The following is an 11004-nucleotide window of genomic DNA, read 5'->3' as shown; positions in this document are numbered from 1 at the left end:
ATATGTGAAATATGTGAAAATCCTAAGGGGTTCACATACTTTTTCTAGGCACTGTATATACTCCTCAAAGAAGAATTTCTATTCCTTGTCCAGCTTTGAAAGTTTCATCTTGAAATGTTTTCTTACGAGCTGAACCACATCAGAAGTGTCTAACTTTGGAAGAGGGATAAGAGACTGCATAAAAAATCACTGATACATGGATGTTTAAAAAAACAACAGGCAACGGTGAAACCATCCCAGCACACAAGCTACCTAATACCAGAAGTTGTTTTGTCCTGCAAGTTGAGACGGTCAGGTTTCAAAATGGCTGCGTGAAAAGGGCATTTTAACCAACTCACTACCCAACATTCAGATAACAATGTAACGCTTTTTATTTATTTATTAATTAATTTTACATTCACTGTGGACCGGATTTGTATCTCTAATCCTCGGCTCTACAGGCAAACATGCTACAGTTTCGCTAAAGGGGGGCAGGGTTTGTAGTCATGTCTTTTATATACACATACAATGTGTCTATTCGGCCAGCGAGGTAATTCATTACAACTAGCTCATTATTATTATTATTATTAGTTGTAGTAGTATTGTTGTTGTTGTTGCACATTTTAAATAACCAGTAGACTATAAATATAAAACCTGCTTAAATATTTGACGTAGTTGTTATATTGCATTCAATAATCTGTAGAAATACTGCAATAACAAAAACAAGTAAATAAAATTGGTAGTTTTTCATGATAGTAATGTTATTTTATACGTGTTTTTACGTTTTAAACCCAAAGATCTTGTTGTACTTTCTTTTGTCCTGCAAAGCAATAATTGTATTTAAATGGGATTGGGGAGTGTTCCGGTTCATACCAACCCCCCCTCCCCCACACCTTGGCACCCCACTTTTAGAAAGGCTCTGGCACCGTTGCTTAACAGCTGTGGAATGGGATGAGATGTCGCTGGAGTTTCAGGGTGTAGTGCTAGTCATGTGACAGAAGGATATTGACTCTAGAGGTCCCTCAAAGAATCTTTCCCTGGAGATCGCACTGTAAAAAACTGTTCCAGTCCCCCTGCTGTGTTCCTGCTGCATCATGTAAATTAATATGTAAAGTGTAGCTTCAAATGTAATTTTAATAGATTTTTTAAATGTAATTATTTTATGGTATTTGCAATCATTCTGAGTGCTTTTGTGTTCTGTTGCTCTGTATCTGTCTTTACCAGATTTTGAGCTTGCCTGGGTAATCCAAACTGAACATTTTATTAAAATCAAGTGACAATGGGACCTTTCAACTCTGCTGGCCTCACTTTCTTTCTCTCTCTCTCTCAATCTCTATATATATCTCAATATATAACCCGTAGCTAAGGCTGCAGTCTCAATTTCTCTTGATTTATGTGTTAACAACTGACATGGAGGTCCCTAATTAGCAGATTATGACCTGCAGCTACACATAATTTACTGATAATACAAGGCTGCTCAGTGGTTTCTATGACAAAATGCCAGAACTTGATTCACCAGGCTATTGTTGGGATATATAGTTCACCGCGTTAGGTCATATGACATGAGGCATGCTTATATTCTCTCTCTCTCTTTCTCTCTCTCTCTCTCTCTCTCTCTCTCTCTCTCTCTCTCTCTTTATATTTAATATAGATATTAAAGAGTAAGTAGCCGAATTCCCGAAAAATATAATGTTACACATCCTCACGTGTTGCCATAACTGTTTAAATAACGTACCTGTAATTTTTCTTTTCATTGCTAACATCCTGACAACTTTTTAAACTTAGAACTTTAAAGTCTGTTTCAAAGCTCTTTCAAAATGTCCACTCTGGGGTTGCAAAAGAAAAGATAGCAGGATAGGGAGGAATTAGGACAAAGAGGAAAGCTGAGTTTACAGAGGTGCATGGATTGACCCTGGCGGAACTGGTCTGTTTTGAACATACGAAGAAAGAGGATCGTGTGGACTAGAGAGAGGTCACAGGAATGAAGTCCCAGGGATGGAAAACTGGAAGGAGAGGTGCCAGCAAATTCAGAACAGCGGAGAAAACAAAGAAGGCATAAAAGGCAAAGAGATTCCATGGCTATATTGTTGAAAGGATAAAAATACAGCCGTGACAGAGGATTGAGATTTGGTGAAATAGAATATCAGTAGTGATGGGGATCATGAAGGTGGACCAGCCAGTTGCGAAGGAGGAGCGGGTGGATGGAGCAAGGATGGTGGACATATAACTTTGTGCTGAAGCGAGGAGATGTGAAGGGAAGACTTTAGTTGACTTTATCAGATTGATGAATAGAGGAATGGTCAGTGGCAAAGTTGAGTGCTTTTTATGAAAACACATTTTCTATTATTCTCTGTTTGATTTGTATGGCTTGCATGGGTGGCTGATGTCTGTTAGACTGAACATCTGGGTCCTCCAAAGCTGGTATTTGTCTTCTATTCCTCTGAAAAATGTGTGGGACATTTCTAATTATTGCAACATAGCACACACCAGAATTATCTTGCAAATATTTTCTGGCACATATTGTAGGCTTTTTTTTTTTTTTTTTTTTTTTTTTTTTTTAGGCAACCAAAGCGGTTCTTAAGCATATCAAAGGTACATTCTATTTTGCTTTGTGTTTTTCTATATGCCTCGTTATAGTTTTCCTAAGCTCTTGTAGGACCAGTCTCTGGAGTCAGAAGCCACTTCTTTAAAGGATATCCACTGTCACCTGCAATAGATAACATACAACACGTTGTAGAATTGTTAAGGTACCGATACATAATTATAAGTAATTAAATATAACACCATGCTAATAATGTCACTTGCCAAGTAGAAAGCAAGTCATGATTACTCCACTCTCAAACATTCTCCAAGTTTCACTCTGTTGAAAAAAATGAAAGAATCATGACACAATCCGAGGAAATTAACAAATACATTTGTGATACGGCAGCGAGGTTCGCAGATTAGCTGAACACTTGAGGAGAGGAATCCTTCCCAGTTTTGAAAAACAGCTTCAGACCTGCAGGAGGTTTTATTGCTACATGTGTCCAATCAATTAGTCCAATTATCTGATGTATTCCTGCATCTTGATAAACATCTAATTTAATTGACTTTTGCTCAGCCACTGATAGTGGGAATCTAATAAAAGCAGGAGCTCTGTTTTTTAAGGCTTCAGCTACATCATTGATGATCTTGCATAATGAAGAATGGTAAATTTCCTGCCTTGTAGCATTAGACATCTGTGTTAGACCATAGCCATAAAAATGTAGGGCCAAAGTGACTTTGGTCAAAACTGGATTTGGGTGTGTTCTGTTAGTGGAAGCTTCCAAAGTAATTCACAAAGATCATAAAGGGTTTGCTTATCAAACCATTAATGTCTCGAAATGTGTTAATTGGTGGCATCCATAAGGGTGACACTGGAACGAAAAATTCGTTCAGCAGAGTACGGTCTAGTCCTCTGTTGTTCTCTCCTCCTCTGCAACAAAAGCAACAAAGCCACCTTGCCTTTCTCTGATCAAAAATCCCAGTTTCAGTAGGGGTATATATAATACACGTACATTTACACCATTAACTTCAATGGTTTAAATCAACACGTTGAAATTAAATGAAAATTGTCCTTAATAAGCTTGAAAAATCACTTTGTAAGTTTAGTAAAATGTAAACTTAATCAAAAACATAACATTTATTTGGTGTTAGCAGACAGTTAGTAAAGTACATTTACTCGAATAAATGAACATAAAGTATAACTATACTTACCTGGGAAAATTGTAAAAATATGTGAATTTACTCAAAACACCTTTACTAGTCTTGAAAGTCTCATGGGCACTAAATCTAAGATAAAATTGCAGAAATTGCTTTGGAATTTGTAATATATCTTGAATTAGACATTTAACACAATACATCTGTCAAAAAAACATATATTTTAAGTACCACAGTTATTACATATTACAGACTATTTCCAACCCTTTTTCATGCAAACTGATCATCATAAGCCTGCACCAAAGTGTCTGTTGGATTCACAACTCCTATTATTTACAATACAGAATGCAAGTGTAGGCATTTCATAATAGCAAAACAAAAAGTTTCCATTTTGCCCTGTTTTTAGTAAATGATTGCAGTACTGTCCCTGCTTGACTAGCTGTGGTACTATTAGGGATCAGCTGCATGTGGAGAAATGAAAAACAACTTCAGTTTTCAAAACCTCTCAGCTTAAGTCATTGCAATATAAACACAAGGATAAAAACAAACACTGCTATTTTCAGTAGCCCATGCAAAAACTTTAGTCAGACTATATAAGTGAAATACCAGACCAGCTGAAGTGTTGAAATGTTTGTCTTTTGACTTTCTACATTAGTACAAAACATTAAAAACATCCAAGTGTGAAATTACATATATGGATCTTCTTACATATATGGATTTTAGAGACATGACAGTTTACTTTAAAATTTACAGTATATTGAAGCTGTTGACATGTACCGTAGTTTACTAAAAAAAAGGATTTGAAAATGCAATATATTAAAGATAATGTCTATATTATCTATTACAAGTTCTATATTTTATTAATACTTGCCATTACATAAGAAGATTTATCTTTTGAAATAAGAAGAAACTTATTGCCAGGTGAGACACGGGTAAGGGCCAAACCAGGAGACTGCTGTCTTTAAAGCCTCGAGGATGGGCTACCCTCAGCCATGGATTCCCTAAGGTTTGTCCTGAAACAGTGTAAACAGATTATCAAGAATATTTTTTCTGTTTACCTTCAGCAAGCAGCTTCAGAAGGAGCCGTTTCTGTTTACGCTCGGAAAGCAGCTGGACGGCAGGGCTGGGTGCTGTGCAGTGGGAGTGGCAGACTCTGCTGTCATGGCAGATAGGTATAACGGGACAGGTTCTAAGCGAGAAATCCTGGTTTCGAAAGGCGTTCAGGTGGTCAGTGGCGGAAGAAACGGCAGCTGTGACAGCAGATAGTAAATAGAGAAATCCGCAGCATGGGAGGGCGTTGCGCAGTACATGCAGAGAGGATAATGATAGTTTCAGAAGTCCATGTGTCTGGCCGGTGGGAGCATACTGCAGGTGACAGCACAGGATCAGCAGGAAGAGAAATACAGTAACCATTTGAGAATTCAATTCCGCAGAGAAAGAAAAGTTACCCATTTCAAATCTCAATTGATAATCAGATTTAAATTAAATTGAAGTGTGCAGGGCTGTGCTATGCCGTCAAAAACAGACAGACCATTCTGGATTTCAGATTCAGCATTCGAAAATTCAGAGCAAGAAAACTTTGTCCAGCAGTGTTGAGGGTAGAATGGTCAACGGCATTTGTCAGCTGTGTTGTGACAGGCAAACAAAAAACAAGACAGAGAGCAAGGCACGACTTGGGGTTTAAATAGGGGTTTGGTGGATGTTATTGCCTCTCGAACCACACACAAGGATACAAATGTGAAAGCTTTTAAAAACTTTTTTAAACAATGAAATTACTGCCTTAAAAGGATACATTTTTCTTGTACGATATTCATTACTGAACTTGACTTTGAAAACCATAGAAACAGTTGTGCACTGATTATGAAGCCAATATCTCAAAGTATTTGGGCTTTGTCATGCAGAAACCCATGACATACCTGCAGTAGAAATAGCACCATATTTATAGGAACATATCATCTCCCCCTTCACAAGAATGCTAATGAGTCCAAGATGTATACTTTAACACTGTATACTTTCAAACAAATACATTAATGAATGAATGAATGAATTAATTAATGCTATCTAAAAATAAGAACCACTAATAAATGAGAAACATATATGACACAATAAAGTTTGTCCTCAATGTAAATGGTTTTATCCCTTTCAAAAGCATTGAAAGTTGCAGTTATTAGCAGCATGCTGCCCATCCAATGTAGCACTTTGCATTGTGAAATAGATCTGTTTTACAATTTATATTCATTTTCTTTACATCTACTGAGCATGTTTATGGATACTTAAGTATCTACAATGCTGACTGGTCTGGTCTCGGCTGAGCTTAGCATAGTAGTTTAGGCGCAGTGTTCCATAATCATGTTGTTTGGATAGAAATTTGGCACTGTCAGGTTTAAAGCTACAACTAGAAGTTGGCATGGGAAAAGAACAGTAAAAGAACCACAGAAATGTACAATGGTAAACTTCTATTTTTTCAAGTGTCGAAATATTGTCTTGCAGTCATTTTTGAATCTCAGTTCAGAGAATTACAAGGAATTCCTTGCAATGATCCTTTACTTCAGTTAGAAGGACATTATTTTCAGCATTCCCACATTCCAAGGTAAATTCATATCCAAAATGACTGCTATTTGCATAATATAATCTTTGAAATTGTAGTTTAACAGTTCATTCCTTTTCACGGTCTGAAGCTGAGGTCAGTAAAGACATGTAAAGGTCAGTAATGTCTTCAAGTAATTAAATTTGCTCAACATTATCACTTTGGAAGAATGTATTTACCCTGGTTACATCTTTTAGTATTCCCTTCAAAACACCATGTACATCTTACAAGTTCAGTCATTGTACATTTGGTAAAGCTGATCAGCTGTGTAGCATCTTTCCTTGTCTTTGGCCAGCATGAAGTGAAGCCTAAGGGTATCCCATTGATCTAAAATTACAGATATTGACTCATGTCTTGAAAGCCACCTATTGTTAGTCATTTCCTAGAACATCGAAAAGTTGCTTGTATTCATGTTGCCTCTTGCTGCTATGAGAAAACCAGTTGTAAGATTCCCAAAATAGAAACTCCAGGTTTCTTGGAAGGACACTGAAAGCTTTTTCTGCTGCTAGATGGAGAGAATGACAACGCACCTCACTACAACTAAATGACTGCCCATCTCTATAAGCATCGATGACACTGAACATTGTCCTACCATCACATCTGCACCATCCACACATAAGCCAATTAAATGGTTGATTTTTAATCCATCAGTATGCAATGCTTTAATGATAAGGTTTGTTAAAGAGTCTGCATTTGCCACTTCAACCTCAATAAGTTTGTAAAATGTAGTTACAAGTTTATGTTACAACTCACTGTAGTAAAGAATCATTACACAAAGTAGCTTAACTGTTGAGATGTTATTGCTGGTGTCTCCAAGAACCTGAGATAACTATTCTGTAAATAAATAAATAAATAAATAAATGATATTGAGCTGCACTTCTCTCATTAGAAGATTCATTAAAAAAAAAAAAATAATGGTGCTGAAGAATCATTAACTGTCAGCACAAAAATACTGTAAACATGTTAGGTCATTCATTGTGTTCAAACAACTGCACACAAACTGTGCAAACAAATAAATCATAAACCATTCGATTTTATACTAAATATAAACCACAGGTGATGTGAAACCTATTTACTGTATATGGTTTCCATTTTATGAAATATGTGAAATTACCTGACAACAATATAGCAAACAAAAATATAAAAGTTTAAAATAAAATATGCCGAAATATAACATAGGCTTATATACATACATTATGTTGATTATTTTCAAAAATTTGGCCACGACTGAAATTCATAATTAAACTAAAAACTTCATATAATTTTTGGAATCACACTGTAATAAATGATTGTTTTTAGGCCTATACAAAATATACTACTGTAAAATAAAAGTTACAGCATTGACGCACTGCCCGCTGAATTTAAAAAAAAAAATCTGGACTGTGATTGGAGAGGACTTTTTGCGGGGCCTGGGAGAGAGCCTTTGAGATAAAGAACTGCCCCTCAGTTGCAGGAGGGCACTAATAACACTACTGCCCAAGAAAGGAGACCTGTGTTTACAAAAAAACTGGAGACCTGTTTTGCTTTTATGTTCTGATTTTAAAATAATTTCAAAATGTCTAGCCAATAGATTAAAAATGTTTATTTGGACTAAACTTGTTGTATACCAGGATGTTCCATTTTTGATAATTTGTTTTTAATTCGAGACTTTTTATCAATGGCTAATAATTGTCATTTAAATGTTGGGCTGGTTTCTGTACATCAGGAGAAAGAGTTTGACAGGGTCAACCACACCTACTTAAAACCCTGGAAGCCTCTGGGTTTGGCCCTGTTTTTATTTCTTCAACTTTTATACTTAAATGTTTTTTAGCATTTTAAAGATCAACAATGGACTGAGTCAACCCTTCCCAGTGTGCAGGGGTATTAGGCTGGGATGCCCGCTGTCTGGAATGCTTTATTCGCTGGCCAGAGCCCCTGCTGCACCTACTGAGAAGCCAGCTGGTTGGCTGGGCATTGCACTCCTCACCCTCCCCTGTCACAGTGAAGATGTCTGCGTATGCAGATGATGTGAATGTGTTTGTGTGCAGTGACGGAGACATCAAGGCACTACAGCAGAGCCTGCACACATTCCAGAGAGCGTCTACAGCAAGAATTAACTGGACAAAGTGTGACACCTTCCTATCAGGCAGCTGGCATGATTGCAGACCCCCTGTCCTGCCTGAGGTACTGAAATGGGACAGGACAGGTATAAAAGTACTAGGTGAGTTTTTCGGAGTGGAGACCTATATGCAGAAAAACTGGGAGGGCCTAGTGGACAGGGTAAGGGGGTGGCCGCAGAGATGGAGGGGACTGCTGGCCCAGTTGCCCTTTAGGGGAAGGATCCTGGTAATCAGTAATTTGGTGGCCTCCATGCTGTGGCACATTCAGGTGTGTCTGGACTCTAATAATAATATAATAATAAAACTTTAACAATAACAACAGGCTCCCCAGCCTTGCTTGGAACTCTAATAATAATGATAATAATAATAATAATAATAATAATAGGCTTCCTAGCCTTGCTTGGAATCCTAATAATATGGCGCAAATCATATAAAGGGGCGGGGCACCCCGTCACACCTTATTAAGGGTGGCTGTGGTAATCCTAGGTATATTTTTTCTACAATAAATGGCCTGTTACAGCCAAATTATAATCCCAAATGATCTTGTTCTACAGATTCAGCATCTGGTCGTAACCACAGTTACAGGCCTTGTATATTTTCTTTTGTGTACATTACTTCATTACCCTGTGCAATTTCATTAAAGGAGTAATAAAGAAGACTTTAAGTTACTTCTTATTAACACATTACAATATATGTTAAAACTTTAAATCTATATAATTTATTCTAATTAGCTTGAATACATAATGTATTACCAATCCCCAGCCTGAATATTTAATGAAACAATCCAACATCATTGGATTTTTAATGAGGTGCTGTCAATATCTAGTGGGGGATGCATGCACGATCTTATTTTAAAGGATTCTGTTTCTGATTGCTGGTTCCTTGATTGTTTTGATGTTGTAGAACAATAACCATGAATGCCTATACAAAAGTTTTAATGACCTGCAGCACTCTTTTCACTTCTTCACCCAGCTTTCCATTTCGAATATGTTTTCTTTGAAAATGCTCAGAAAGTGTATATCCCTTTAAACTCTGGTATATGGGGTTTTGCCCGCCGACCGGCCACTTACCTTTTGCTTTGTAGGTCAGACCAGGAAAATCTGTCAGTGATGATTCGTTGTTTTTTACAAAGAAGAAGAGTTAGGCTTCAATTCAAGACTGAATGCGATGAGATACTCGGCCAAATAAGTATTTTACAGCCGTGTGCACATCAGACTTCAAAAAGGAGAGTGACCGAAAATACACAGCTGTGACAACTGCAGACATTGTGATGTACCTGCATGGAGTTATAAGGCGATACATCTGAATTCAATCAATTCAGTCTTAGTTGAGAGTCGACTTTTCAGTCTTCACAACAAGCCTAGATTTTGATGTATCATCAACAAAATGAGGAGGTTACAAATATGCGTAACCCCGTGCGCAGAGCTGAAGTGCCGTGAGCATACATGCCGTGACCAAAGGGGGAACACAGAGTGAGCATGAAAGTTAGAGAGACAGTTTGATTCTAGAGAAGACAACGAATCTGGGAAAGGAGTCTGACAACCAAAAAGACGTTCGCTATGCTTTGATGTACGAACTAGCAGGGCAAATGTATCCCTAATGTATGTATCTGGCAACCACATCAGCCATGTCACAATTTCAAATGCACCATTTGCTGGTGCCAATGACTGAACTGGATGAGGAATCCACACAGGCTTCACAGGGAAGAGGGCGCTGTGCAAAAAAATTGGACCAAATGTAAAAACTGCTTGGAAATGCCAATCCTGCAGGGTGCCTCTGTGCATAATTGTGGACAGACCATGTTTTTACAATTGGCACAGCAAGTAAGGGACTTCAAAGTGGCATCTGAAAATGTATATAGCTTATTTATATTCTGAAGTTATATTTTGAGTTATAAAGTGTGAGCAGGGAGAGGGTAATTCCTCTGTGCTGAGAAAAAAAATAAAAAAATAAAAAAAAACATGTGCAAATGCACATTTGCTTAATTTGATTGTTAATTGTTTGATTATTATTTATTCCCTGCACCTGGTGATTATTGTAAATTAGAGCTAGGTGCAGAGTATTTAAAGAAAGCAGCCAATGTGCTCAGGGCTGCTGCTGTGTGGAGGGCCTGGTTGATGGTGCTTTCAACCGTTTTGAAAGAAAAAAACGTACTGTGTAAAGCCTTTGTGTGTGTGTTTTGGTTGATTTTTGTTTTAACGGGTAAAACGCTTAGCTGTCCTGTTTGAGTTAGGTTCCTGTTTGTGTAGTTAGTGCTCGAAAAAGGGCTAGGTGTTTATTTTGTTTTTATGTTTATTAAAAATAGTGCATCAGCGCTTGAAAACTTCCATTTCTGGGTCCTGGGTCCTGCTTTTAAAGGGGCAATGAACCGTGCTGAGGTGCAGTCGTGTTACATATTGTGGCAGCGTGTGTGGGCGCCCAAGATCAATATGAACACCGCTGCTCAAGTGGAGCAGAACAAGAAGTGGAGGAAGTAACAGGGACTGGCAGAGCCAGAGCCGACCAAGCTGGAGCTGCTGCTCCAGAAATGGGAGCAGGCACGAAAAACCCTGCTGTCTCCAGCGCCTGAGGGAGAAGCCCGGCTGTCTCTAGCACCTGAGGGAGAAGTCCGGCTGTCTCCAGCGCCTGTGGGAGAAGCAACAAACAAGGGGGAGGAGGTGA

Source organism: Polyodon spathula, chromosome 6 (assembly GCF_017654505.1).
Source record: "Polyodon spathula isolate WHYD16114869_AA chromosome 6, ASM1765450v1, whole genome shotgun sequence".
NCBI lineage: Eukaryota > Metazoa > Chordata > Actinopteri > Acipenseriformes > Polyodontidae > Polyodon > Polyodon spathula.
The sequence above is the reverse complement of the archived record's forward strand: the minus strand, read 5'-3'. Positions refer to the sequence as shown.